The 14,378-nt window shown below is 39.9% G+C and overlaps 1 protein-coding gene across 2 annotated transcripts in view; it reads right to left on the reverse strand.

Annotated features, from left to right (window-relative positions):
* The window catches only part of RRM2B (ribonucleotide reductase regulatory TP53 inducible subunit M2B), an 82,293-nt gene that overhangs the window by 58,685 nt on the left and 9,230 nt on the right, over positions 1-14,378 (reverse strand). The gene's annotated exons all lie outside the window — the stretch shown is intronic.

The raw sequence follows: 14,378 nt of genomic DNA on the forward strand, positions 1-14,378 counted from the left end.
AAATTCAGGAATGACTCCTATTCTCTTAGGAATTTTAATTGGGGTCTGACATTTATATTGTTACTCCATTCTTTCTGCATTCTTATTACTTTCGTAACTACTTTTAACAGTTTAGTCGGTGCTTTTCATTTATGTTAAGCTGCTCTGATTTGCTGTTTTATTGATTGGATATAGGATATAGATTTTTTTCTCAAACAAGAAGAGTGTCACCAAGCTTACAGGGTGTGCAGTGATTGCAGTCCCAATAAAACAAAGGAAACTCGTGTATGTAATAACCTGGACTTTTAAAAAGATTGTAAACACACAGAGAGATTATTATCACACTAATTTGATTTTGAGCATCGGGGGTAAGTTTTTAAATTTTTTTCTTTGGGGTTTTTTTTTTGGGGGGGGGGGGGGGAGTTGCACAATAACAATTGAATTCCAGCATAGGCCGAAATTCAGACTGAGCCCAAACCCATTATATAGAGCCATGTTTAATAAATAACTCAACTTGGAGAAAAACAAGCCAATACCTTAGAGAAGCCCGCAAATTCAGAAGTAATCTGTCCGCACACATTCAATATATTGTTTCATTAGAGTTGCAGTTCATTCCAATCAAGCCAACTGGCAAGGCTTCTGTCAAAAACTCCTGCAAATTTAAGACAAAAAGAAAAACTTTGAGGAGAAACACCCAGTACAGGAATGACTCCCAGGCTAGATGGAACCAATGTGGTATACAGAGCTAAAAAAGTTGGATTCACATCTGGGAGTTCTAAACGTTCATATTCCTATATGTACAATTGTCTAAATCCAACAGAGCATTTTGGTAACTCTAGGATTTCTGGGCCCCTTTCCTCAGGTAGGTCCTCTCTGGCACTGAATGTTATACTGTAAAAGCAGTATGGGAGGGGGGATAACTGCCTAGGAAAAACAATAGCAATTAGCCTCCTTCCACTTTACTGCTCGAAGCAGCTTCCACCAACATAGTGATGCGAAGTAGGGAAGTAGCAAAAAGCTGTTGTGACCATGGTATAGTCACTGTCTCTGAGTCTAAGTTATTCTATGAACATTTTTGTGAAAGGCGGAGGGACAACATGTAGAACAAACTACAATCTAGCTGCTGTTTCTCCCACCCTCAGTGAGAGAAAAAGGAAGGAGAGAGGACTTTCATCAGGCATGGAGCCAAACGCAAGCTGGGAATGCAACAGCCAGTTGCAGACACCATAGGTCTAGGGTTTTGCTAGCTTGGCTACAATTAAATTTATGTTTTAATATGAATAAAGGATGTGGTTGCTTGCCTGCAGTATGGTCTTGTCTGGTGAGGTCTGTCTGTAGGTCTCATACATAAGGACTGTTTCATACTATTTCTTGAAATGGTCCACACATAAATCAGACAGATAGATACAAGAAAAAAGCAGGGAGGAGACAATATGGGATAATATGGTAAATAATTCAAAGGATATAGCCATGTTCGTTTGGAAAATCATTACACCAGGGATTCTTGTGTAACACCTTTGAGGACTAACTGAAGAAGCTGGTAGCATGAGATTTCATTAGGACTGAACCTAATCCTCAGCTGTAAGCTGCTAAGTATTCTACGTGCATGTTGCATGTTCATAACCTTAAATAATCATGCATTGTCTACTAGGCTATCTGAATTAAAAGGTGGTACAGGTCCTTTTCATGGATTATAAACTGAAACTCCAGTGGAATAACAGAGTCCATTTTGTCCATCTTGGACTCCCATCTCATCTGTAATAAAGGACCATACATGGGTCAGAGGTTGTGTGAATTGCAGTCCAACAATATAGGAGGTAAACATTTCCCCTATACAGCCCCTACACTGACGCCGTCTCTCCAAGCCCTATGTGGAATGATTACTAAAATACAGTCTAAGGATTAGGAAACTGCGGAACATGGAAAACACAACAAAGGACGGAAACTGTGAGTGGAAGGACAGAGAAAAGAGAAGGATTACTTATCAAAAAGCAAAAGAGTGGCCTTGTTCTTTAAAACCATCATACCACCTTATGAGAAGGAACATGTCTGCCAGAAAAATTTTGTTTGGAAACAAGCCACAGGAAAAGACTATCTATTAAGATGTACCAGGTTTATTTATTTATTTCTTTCTTAAAATAGTTATATCCTTTCCTGTTTTGTCTGCAGATCTCAGGACAGTGTTACATAAAATCAGTTTAAAAACATAAGACTGATTTTAAAAGACTAAAAGCCTATTAACGCACTTATCACTTAAGGGACACTTTAAAACCAAATAAAAACAATTTAACTAATGTAAAATACAGCAAACATGCCAAAATTGGGTTAAAAATCAATGAAGCCTGAAGGTCTTTTTAAAAAATCCATGTTTGACTTGGCCACCAGAATGACACCAGTCAATCAGGACCTTGAGGACGCGGGTATTCCATAAAGTCATAAAATTAAATTTTCTTTTTAATGGTTCGTTGCCTCCAAAGTAATTTTTTTTACTGTTACGTATTACCATACTATTCTGATATTAGACATACAAAACTCATTTTTCCATCATTACTATACTATATTAATATTCCAAATATTAGACACCCCAATACTGGGAGACTTAAGAGGAACCCATCCAATTACTGATTATGCTATTACATTTTATAGTAAATAATTACAGCAGCTAAAGAAAAACACAATAGAAAACTAGAAATATGTATACTAAAACTGCTGAGGAGGATTATTTTAAGACCTGCAAAGCTCTACACATTAAGTGATATTAAGACATTTGGTTTTGTTGACTCCTTTGTAACTATCCATTGTCTTGTAAATTTCGTATATATAATAAAGAGGCTTTTGATTGAACGGGAGACTGAGTTAAATTATGCAAATTACCATTAATTCTGATATAGGAAAGAAATCTTCCTCTGCTCACCTGTCAATTTCACCAGCATTGCCAATGATCTCTCTGACTCTTTCTTCCAAAGGTTTATTCACTAGGTACTGAAACCTTAGACCAGGCAAAAGCCCAATGGGGACCCTGAAAGTATGATGAGCAGACTGGAACTTCAGAGACCTTTAGCTTAGTTTTCTAAACAAGCACACAAACGCCCATTATGGACACTAACAAACCTCTCTCACTTAAATTAACTAGGTATTTATGCTATGACTGAAATTGTAAGGATGTTATGCAAAAATGTTCAGAATCAGCAACTTGATGTTATTCTTTACAAACCTTTAAATGTATTTATCTTATTTTGTAGTAGATCAATAAAAAGAAAAGCAGCAGGATAAAACCAGTGGAGGGCAAAAAGAAACAGCAAAGCTTCCCCAGTGGGTGGAGGGGAGCCAACACAACCCCACAGGCAACCGCAGTAGAAGAACCTACAAGCGGGAAACTACTCTGAGAACTACAAATCCCAGAATCCCTAGCTTAGAAGAAAGATGACATGATAAGTGTAAAAAGAGATTGACTTATGCTGCGAAAGAGTACAGTGGGACATAACTCCAGAGCATTTAAACCATGCACGGTGTGGGAGAAAAGCAAGTATGTAAGAAATTTTCCTCCCTTTCTCATAACCAGCTGGAATCTGTGGCCATTCATGTAAGCCAAGCATTGAGAGTTTCATGGACGACAAAGAGGAACATTTCATCACACAGTGTAGTTAAAACTATGGACTCAATGTCACAGATGTAGTGATGCCACCAACTGGCTAGTTTAAAGGGATTGCACCAAATTCACAGGGGATGGGATTTCATGGGCAACTCGTCCTGATGGCTAGTATAAGGCTCTCTAGTACTGGAGGCGACTGTTTGAAGCATACAAAGCAGGGAGGGTGCTATTATGCTCATGTTGTGTTTGTGGACTACCCACAGAAGGAGGTTGGGGGGGGGATCCCTAGCATCTTGCTAGCAATTCTGTTTGGACAATTCACGCTAACCTCATTTTAACATTACACCTCCCTGTGCCTTCTTACTTCATCTCTGCTAATAAGTTCATGGAGAACGTGAGACCCGGGCATCATCCCTCTCTTCTTGAGCCAAAATATAGCTGCAAAAGCACCAGAGAAGACGATTCCTTCAACCGATGGGCAAAGCAACACTCTCTCACCTGTTTGGACAAGAGGTTTAAAAAAAAAAGGCCTGTTAGTCATCAATCAAAATCTGTCTTCAAGGTGCTATTAGACCTTAAATTTTAAAAACCAGTGATATAAAAAATTCAAGAACCACATATGGGGACTGTGTGGTGATTCAGATGGTGATTAGTTTATATTCCCCACATCCTTCTTCACTGACCATACGGTGGAGGTGAATATCTGAATGGCCCATAGGCTTTCAAGCTATTAATTGCCCCGAGAGGCATTTCAGGAAAACCCAGTAATTATTCACTCTCCCAGAGTGACAGCGTAACCACGCTTGCTAGGGTAGAGAAGATGGAGATATGTATCCCCTGAGAACATCCTTCTCTAACCGGCTCCCTTTCAGAGCCAAAACCTACAGAAGTCATACGGAGGAACCTTACTGTCCGTCCCAACTAGAGTACACTCACTAAGCCACCTTAGGATTGCCCAATGTACTGACTCACCATTCAACACTGGATTGATGGTGTTTGCTAGAAACTAGCCACAGTCTTCATATCACAGGAACCAGGACCTAACTGTAGCAAGGGACCATTTTTGTTAGATAGTCCAGATTACTATTCAAAGCTATCTAAGTACCGTGAGCCTGCACCATATGTGGGCTTGTTATAGGCGCTTCAGCTTATAAATCGACTATTTATGTATTGCTATCTCAAGTCCACACGGATGCCATGAGATGCCCACATGCACAAGTGAAGAAGACAACAATTTCAGTGCTTCGTTGCATTCTGATCTTTATTCTCCCACTTTCTCTAATGAGCGCACCTTTCAGAACACTGAGGCATTCTCATAAAAAAGTTATGGGTCCTCATTATGATATGGTGTAGACCCAACCATTCCCTGCCCACCACAACCTCAAAAGAGGAAGTGCAAGGCAATTCAAACATTAAACCATAGGCTGTAAGTAATACATGTCCCTCCTTCAGGTTCCTCTTCTACACAGAGAATAAGACTAAAGTCTCATGAGAAGAAGACCAGTGGCTCTATTCTCTCCTTGTTTCTCTGTCCCTTGCTTTCTACAGCAATACTCTTCATTTCGGGTAAGTATATTGAAATGGAAGAAGTCCGGGGAATTGTTATTCGCGTGCTTGACAGACCATTTTTTCATTTCCTTTGGAATAAAATATTCTCCCTTTTAAAAAAAAAAAACACAGGAAACACACTCCCGAAATACATCAATTCATTGAGATCCCCAGGTGGCTACCCCCATTTCATTTATAGCACCTGAACTAGCAAGTCCCATCCATTCACAACATCCATTACCACATGTGGCTTTCCTGTCTCTTATCCACCTAGGGCCCAGTCTTGCTTTCTTCTGACACTGGCCTGTTCTGATAGCATTAAAATAAGATAGTCCCTAGAAAATGAAATTGAAAAAAATATTTAAACTTTGGGAAAGAATCATACTATAAAATAGAATATTTATGCATGCCTACTCAAGTCCACAAGATCATGAGATGCCCACCTGCACAACACACACATACCCCTGAACATATCAAGAGCCATACCATCATGCATAAGGTCATTGGCAGTTGCCACCAAAATACAGCAGCAATTGCAGCAGGATCAAGAACATATGAGGTGCCAGAGCGCCTTAACATCTTATTACTAAATTCCAACTAGCATAAACCCACATAACTGCAGAACTGTGTCAACACCTGTGCATAATCTTATTGATTCAATTGTTTTACTCTAGCAGAAGCTAAACAATTGAATATGTTAGAGCATCACTAAGGCATGTGAGCATGCAAAATGTTCCAGTTTTGGGGACTATGCAAAAATACATAAAAAGCCGTTGTAATTCTGGAGAGACTTCTATAATTTAAAAAGAGAAAGCTAGATGCCAATCTGTGGGCCACTGGTACCCACTGCTGACGACCATACACTGGCAACCCAAGAAAGGGTTTCCAGTCTAAGAAAAGCAGGGCCATTTCCACAAACACAATCTGTGCGGGCAACTATCAGCCTCCTTTAACAATGTCATCACCAAACAACTTAGAAGATAGTGTTTCCTGTCAATCATTACACAACTGGTAAAACAGCCGTCTCTGCATTTGCTTTTTGCAAAAATCTGCCTCAAATGTTGAGACAATATTAATCATTTCATATGAGTGATGCTGAGTGACTCACAATATAAATGGCAAGAAATTTCGTTTTAGCACATAAAGAGGAAAGTCACACCATCATGAGTGTTCTCGTTCAAGCATAGCCATTATAGTATTATTATATTATTAAATTATTATATATTATATATTAACTTTATTTATATAAGCGCTGTACAATTTACCACAGCACTGTATCATACAATCTTTTGAATTAGACGGTTACCTAGTCCACAAGGCATTTCAATCTAATAATACAAGCACTGGTTGACCTCATCCTGAAAGAGGAACAGAAAACCAAATACCATATATCCTTGTCCAGGCCTATGATTAAAATAAGGGCAAAATTATCAAATTACATAATATTATAAGCTAGAATACAACTGCTACGTAGTCATCATTTCTTTGCCTTCATCGTTTACATCCTTTTCTTACGAGGCCTTTATGTTTCACGCTCCGCTTATCCATGGGGTCATCGCAAATTCTCGTATTTTCTGTAAAATTCTGTAAAACCCTGCCACTTGATTTATCCATGACATACACAAAGTCATCGGTATGAAATACCTAGTTCCTTCACAACCAAAGTCCATCCATGTAGTGAGCTACACTTTTAGTCAAACATTTTTAGTTTGGTTCCTGTTTATTCTGGGCTTGAGCATTGAATTACTGTGCAAAAAATAATAATTATTACAGAAGTTCTGTGTCCAAGCAATTACTCTATACAGCTGATTAAAGAATTGCCTTAAAAATTTTGGCAGACAGACAGAATCTCTGAAGTTCCCAGACAAGCTGAGCTGAATATAAATATTTAGAAATTAAGAGACAGAGCTTTAGTGCTGTGCTTGACTTCTACACTATTCTTCACAAGAAGCAACTATATGCAAACCCTTTTTAAATGTATTAAATCATACAGATTAGCAGTGTCCGTTCTTTTTTTATTTGGATTGTACTTCGTTGGAAAATTTTGGGTTTTTAAAACATTGTTATTTTTACGCCACAAAACCCACTACAGGAACGATTACTTAAGCTATAAAGGAAACCCCTGTTCAGATCCCAATTTTACCCCCCAAACTGATTTTCTGCAATGAGAACAAACTGTTGAATTTTGGGGCTATCACGTGTTCTCCAGCTACTTTTTCATTCCCTACCCAACAGAGGGATTAAATTTAAAAGCATCTCTTCCACATTTAAGCTTACCGAATGGCTCTTTAATCTTTTTTTGGGTTAGTGAGGAACATGGACCATGAAATCTGGAACTTACAGATCTGGAAACTGTCCTTTAATTCTGGCTTTCCCTTACTAACCATAATTCAGTCTTAAACAAACATAATCCCTGAGGTGAAGTTACAGAGAACTGTTGGTTTACTTTAAGCAAAAGTTGCATAGTGCAAGTGTTTGATAAAGAACCACAAGAAGGGCAGAGAGAAAGTAGTACATGAGTTTAAGGCTTGCCATGGCTTGTTCTTGTAGTGACAAACCATGGCATCAAGGCCAAACTCATTCAATTGAGAAAAAACGAGCACAAAAACAGAGGCACAAAATGCACAAAATCTTCTAGGCTTTTTTTTAACAATACTTACAGTTAATTACCTTTCCTCAGGATTCTTTGATGTGTAAGTATCTATTAATAAACTGTACCATTCTGATGAACATTTTCTATTAGTATCTGGGAAACCATAGAAGCCAGCGAGCCTCTGGGACCTGCCACTTCCTGGGCTAAAGCGTTCTCCTGGCAATGAACAAAGCCCCAGCCGATTTAATTCACACCTTACATGCCTCAGAGATCGAGCTTGAGCATGTGATCACCATCACATTTGAAGTAATTATAGTCCGCGGAACAGGAAAACCCCAGCCAAAGGTATTTTTATTTGCTTGGGCATGGAAGTTTCACACATGGAATTCCCAGCCTAGTGTTGAGCCATCAGTTGTAAACTATACCATGTGTGCATGATGAATCCTTATGACCCCTACATTTATTATTGCTCTTAAAGATAGTTATGGCAAAACAGATTGGCGTAGTTCTGTTAAACACTAACACTTTGTCAAGAGTTTCATTTTTACAAATACTGGCACCAATAGGCACAAGTTGACACGACTTTTCAGAATTGCTGCTCCTTAAGTGTCCAGAGGACACTATCCAAAACTAATATTAGGAAGATAATAGCAGAGCTGAAGGAACCTAGAAGCAAAAAATGGAGGAGAAAACCTAGGAAGGCAAAAAAAAGACCTTCCAAAACACCCCAATAAACACAGAACACTGACTGTTATTGCGGGGGTAAAACTTTATAAAAACCAGGACAACTTGGGGAGGAGGTAACAGAGTAGTTTAAAAGACCGGGCACAGCTAATGGGATGCCTAAACTGAAAGAAAACACCCCCCTACTGCATTGTTCAGTGTTGTACATCCTACTTATTACATGTTACTCCACATCTGACACCACTGTAGGCCAGCATTCTCCACAGAAATGCCCTGTGCATCGTGTGTATATACACATACATACCCACCTTACAGTATAATTATCAAAAGAAAGAAGCTTTATTATATGATTGAAAAAAGCAAATATGATCTACAGCCTTGAAAAAATTTACCAAGTTGTTTTTCATTTCACCATTCCATCACTGGCCCTGCAAAAAAAAAGCTAGAATAGTGAAAAAAGTACTTCTCCTCTGATTTCAGTTGTTCCAGTGAGGGAGATCTTAGATAAGTCAACCTACCAAAAGAGAACATATCGTGGCATTGGTTACTTTGTACTCATTGTAAACAAAAGACATGTTGAGGAATGACTTGTACTTGTTACAACTTACAACTCCTCCCAACCATTGTGCTCAGATGTGCTGGAGTACAGCCCCCTTCATTCCATATACTGATTGGTGATTATGGGAGTTGAATCTATCCTGTCTGGGGAAATCCTAAAATGGGACTCTGGCTTGCAAGAAGCTTCTTCTTTCAGTTCCTTTACCTTCATCTAAAAAAGTTTAGACGGATAGGAAAAGTTTACTTTCCAAGTGGCCCTGAGAAAGACAAGCGGCGTATAGTATACACTCCCCTATCCATGGGACCAGTACGCACAGTTTCACTTACTCTCATCTGAAAAAAATATGGCCTCCCTAGGAATTTGGGGTCTTCCAGTGTGACTATATGTTGAACTTCCACGCGAAATATAGGTTTCACTGCTATTTGTGTTTTCCCTAGCACTGGTAAGTCTGGGAAACGTATCCCTCATGGATACAGGGGTTGTACTGTAAAGTGTGTGTTTGAAGACTCATCTAATAAAGCTGTGCAAAAGCTAGCAATGACAAGCAAGTCAATCTTTGACCCCTTAAATAATAAATTAAATTCTTTAAGAAACAGCGGGATTCTATACAGCATAGAGATTTTGTTGATATGCTGCTGATTCAAAGTCTCCCTTCTGAAACCAGTCCGGATGCTCTGGACGTCCCCTCTATACTCTGTTTCTATATCTCATGTCTACCAAACCTCCAGAGAAGGACCACGGAACAGGGATCAGCTGTTTCCATGTGTTGGATTAAGTTACACTCCCATTGACGACACAGATTTGTAGGATTGAAGCCCAGTTTCTGTCGTGGCCCGGAGTATTTTGCCACACTGTGAAAGCTAGCAAACCAACTACACCCTTCCTACAGAGGCCTGATCTGGCCCACCACAACACCTACTATCGTTGCCCCTGTTTAGATTTACTGAAACACACTCTATGTAGGACTTTGAGAGTGTTCAAAAAGTTCAGTCGTTGATACACCACGCTGCAGACAAAGCATTAAACTGGAGCTGATTACAGGGATCAAACACCTTCCCTGCTTCAAAGCTCAACTAACTCCCAATTTGTTTCCAGACCCAATTCAAAGTTCTGCGTTATTGTGACCTATAAAGCCCATATGCCCTTGGGTCCTGGCTATCTTTGACAAACAGTATTTTCTGGTATATGAGCCCTGCCTAGACTCGAGATTCTAGGATCTTTTCCAGTCCCACCACCTTACAGACACCAATGGACAGTGGGTAATCATGTAGACAAGCCTCGTTACACGTGATAGGGTCTTTCTCTGTGGCTTCCCAGGGCTCTGGAAGGCTATGTGATGGTAAAAAAATGGGTGCGTTTTTTTCTTATCTGAGAGGCTTTCAGAACCAGAAGATTTTGCGGGGAAGGAGGAAAGGGCTTTTAAGGGAGGGTGCTGTATTGTTTTTAAATTGTATGTTTTAAATGGTTTTTTCAAATCATTTTAACCAGAAGAACCAAGCTCACCAAATCCACTCAAAAAACCCACTGTTCATTTCCACCCCACCCTCCACCCCCCACCCACATTTATTCTTCTGAAGTGATTGGATAGAAAAGCTTTGGGTTGTTCTGCTGTAAACATTGACCAATATATTAAAATTCCCCTGAGGTTCGCAATATACCTTGGTTTCCACTTCTGCCTATTCTTAACCTATGTTTTCCTTTACTTTGCTCTTAGTAATGTTCAAGACACTAGCATCCTGAAAGCAAGATTGATGATTGCCAGGCAAGTTATTTTTAGCCCTTATCTGCACAATTTCTTTTCATGGGCGAATCTAATGCAGGTGTAGGAGCTGTGCCTCCTTTAGAGAAATATGGTAGTTCAGCGCACTCAGTCCCCACACTGACCACCCGTCTGCACATTACCCCACCTCTTCTGCTGTCCAGAAAAAAGCTTTGAGGCCTGTTTGTACATTTTCCATATTCAGATACTGGATTGGGGAAAAGCCAAAACCGTCGAGGATTTTTTTCTTTAAGGGTGGCCTTCGTTTGATTTTAAAAAGTCATTTCCAAGACCATCAGAGAAACCAGCCTCTAAAACAAGAGAATGGAGTCATAAAGGTGTTGGGTGATCAATAAACTGAAGAAAGAGGACTTTATTTTTATTACCTGAAACGGAAGCTTTTTCCTCCAGTGGTTCCTCCTTCCCGCTACTCGTAAAAACCGGGTCTGGGAAACTGTGGCCTTTCAGATCCTAGCTAATGCTGAAAACATTATGCTGACTAGTAGCCCCAACACATCCACTATACTACTGTAACCATGATGAAAAGGTCTCAAACGATTATTCAGAGATCCCAGTGAGATTGAACTATGGGAGATCAACTATTTTCTCTCTTATGATCCCATTTTTCCTAAGGGTTACAGCTGGTGAAACCCAAAAAAAAAACCCAAACTGCTCACCATTCACCTTCTGGAGGCCTCTTTTGAACCTCTCTATTCCTGAATTCCATCTCAGCCCCTCATAAAGACATGATCTCCAGAAACTTAGGGGTTGCACATAAAATGAGAGTCTCAGATCAGTTGGCCTGCCTCCCAATATCTAGGCTCACAATTTTAATGTTATTTCCTTTTTCTACAACCCCAAATGCCCACTGGCCATGTTGGCCCTGGTGGTGTACTGAAAAAAAGTTTCCAAGATCCATCTGCCTGCACTCTGATTTTGCTATGGTGCTGACACCAGCTACAACCATTCATAAACTAGAAGTAAAAAGAAATTGAAGAGAGAGGTGATAGGAAAGTTCTTTGGAGCGTAACAATAAGCCAAAAGTACGGCATGCAAAAGGACAAAAGGAAAAAAGAAAAAATGTAGAGCTGCAGAGGCTATTAAGCTCATTAGGAATCTCAAGGGAAAAAGCAAGATTAGTGCTGACCTGTTCAAGGGAAAGCAAATAGGGTCAGAGCATTTGGCCCTATCCATTGAGTCAGACCTATTCACACTGGCGGGCCATTGCTCTGGAACGAAATGGTCAAAATTCGGGGAGGGGCCCTCCCGAATCTCTCTGGAAGAAAAGTGCTGACTCCCATCAGGGGCATTTAACACCAAATCGCCCTCTTGGCGACACTCGGTTACGGTGAAGGTGCCTGTATGTCAATAAAGCTTACGTTCCGCGATGGTCATTCATAGGTTACATTTTCCAGCCCTGATATGGGCATCGAAGGTTGCTTTCCACCCCTCCTTTTTTTTTTTTCAAGGACCTAGCCACCACTTGTCATTTAACAACCTCTGGTTGTGTGTGTGTTCATGTGGGCATTTGGGTCAGTGTTGTAGGTTATGATCTGCCCTTGTCCCCCTTTTTCCAACCCCAAAATGAAAGCTAGTGTCATCCCTGTCGCCTGTATCCCACTCCCTTGACACCCCAGAATGCCTCATTAACAGGTAATAATTAATTAGCAACAACAACAACAACAACAACAATAAAATTAATTTCCTCACCTCGAATGCCAGAAAAAGGATGGATTTTTTTTTTTGCTTTCCCTAGTCTGCTTACCCTGAATTCCTTAGAGACAGTAGCAAAAGCTGTATCATTTGAAAGTTGCACCATTACATTCGAATTGTAACATTCATTCGCATTGCAGCAGAAAAATCATTTGAAAGGACAGAATATGCGCATCGACAGCCACACAATAATTTTAAAAATTAAAATCCAAAAGGAAAAAGCTCTCTGCCGCGATCGCCGAGGCTTCCCTTGCTGTAGCGCCCTGACCTGCCCTAGTCACCCCCTTTTTGCCTCCGTCACCCTTTGCATACAGATACCCCTTTTTCCTTTCGGGCTCTTTCCTCCTCTCCCTCCCTTTGGATGAGGGGAGGGAATGCTCTGACCTCTGGCCACCTTCTTGACCTTAATCCCTCCCTGAATTTGCCCCGATCAGATCGAGGGCAAGTTTCTATTTCACAGGGAAACCCGCGGTCTTTCAGGAAACAGACGGATTTTAGCCTGATTCCAATCACCCGCGGTAAGGGGCCTTTCCTTGTGCAAGCCTTGTACATTGGATTGTGAAAGAATCGGGCCCAAATGACTTCACGTGGAAGAATCAATTTCAAAACGGTTTTTTAAAAGGTAGTGTGAATGGCCCTAACTAGTCCTTTCAAACTTTTAACAATCTGAAATATAAGGTAAAAGTTTTCAGCTGAATAGTTTTACTGTTCCTTGCTTGGTGGTAATTTTCCATTATGGCTTTATATGACTGCTGTTTTTATGACTGGCTAATTATATCTTGAGTTCTTGGAAGCTAAGCAGAGTCGCCACCTGGTTCAGTACTTGGATGGGTGTGAATGCCAACAAATACCAGGGTGTTGGTAAGCTATTGTTTACTATATGTTGTTTTGCTATGTTGTGCTAGGCGGATTTTCCAAAACTGCCTAAATGGCCAAGTGTGTGTTTGCTTCCATGACAAAATGCTCCATTTGAAATGCTTGTTGTATTTGGCATCAGCCTGGTTTGTTATAAATTAAACGGCTGTCTTCAATACACTATGCCTCCATCTTAAACTCAAAACCGGACATATTTTCCCCTCTTCAGGAGGAATCAAGAAAACAAAAACCCAGGTATTTTTTCTCCTGAGCCATTCTATTCCCAATAGGCAGGACGCTAGTCAGCAAATGGAGACAAACAGCCATCCCAGTTGATCATCATGCCTGCTTAACTTCTAATAAACTGCCTTGAGACCCAAGGTTTAAAGAAAAGTGGGAAAACAAACTTAATTAACTATGAGAGCAACATAAATACAAATTAAATTATATTTATTATTATATTATTAACATGAGATTCCTCCCAAGGAATTTCTGGGTATGGGATTCCATAAAATTCATCTTCAGGCAATCTTAATCTCACCCACCCCCTTCTCTATTCCAAGGGCAAAACACTGTGTACACAGAGCAATCATCTATCTTATCTTCCACTGAATTCAACATCAGTAAGTAACAGCGACTGCAAATTTTTAAGTACAGACCACATTCACTTCAGTGGCATCCCTAAGGGGGTGTTGACTGCATGCGGTGACACTCTAAGAGGGGGGTGACCCCCACTGCCTCTCCAAACATCTGCATTTGCGCAGGAAATGGGCTGATGGCATTTTCTGCTTCCCCTTTAAAATGCTGAATGAAGAGCGCGGTTGGAATAGGTAGGCTCAGGGGAGGAGAACAGGAGAGGCCACCAGTTTGTTTAAATTAAACATTTCAGATTTCAAAAATTTCAAAAAAACATTAATTTAAATTAATTTAATTTTTTTAAAAAAATCAAAATTAGAATATTAAAATTTTCAAAATTGTCAAATTGTCAAAAAAAATTAAACTTTTCTTAAAAAATATCAAATCTTAACCATATTTTTTTCACTTAAAACTACCTGAGACTAATGGCATAAAAAATACCTTAGGCTGGGGGGTGCCT

This window comes from Sceloporus undulatus, chromosome 4 (genome assembly GCF_019175285.1).
Source record: "Sceloporus undulatus isolate JIND9_A2432 ecotype Alabama chromosome 4, SceUnd_v1.1, whole genome shotgun sequence".
Lineage (NCBI taxonomy): Eukaryota > Metazoa > Chordata > Lepidosauria > Squamata > Phrynosomatidae > Sceloporus > Sceloporus undulatus.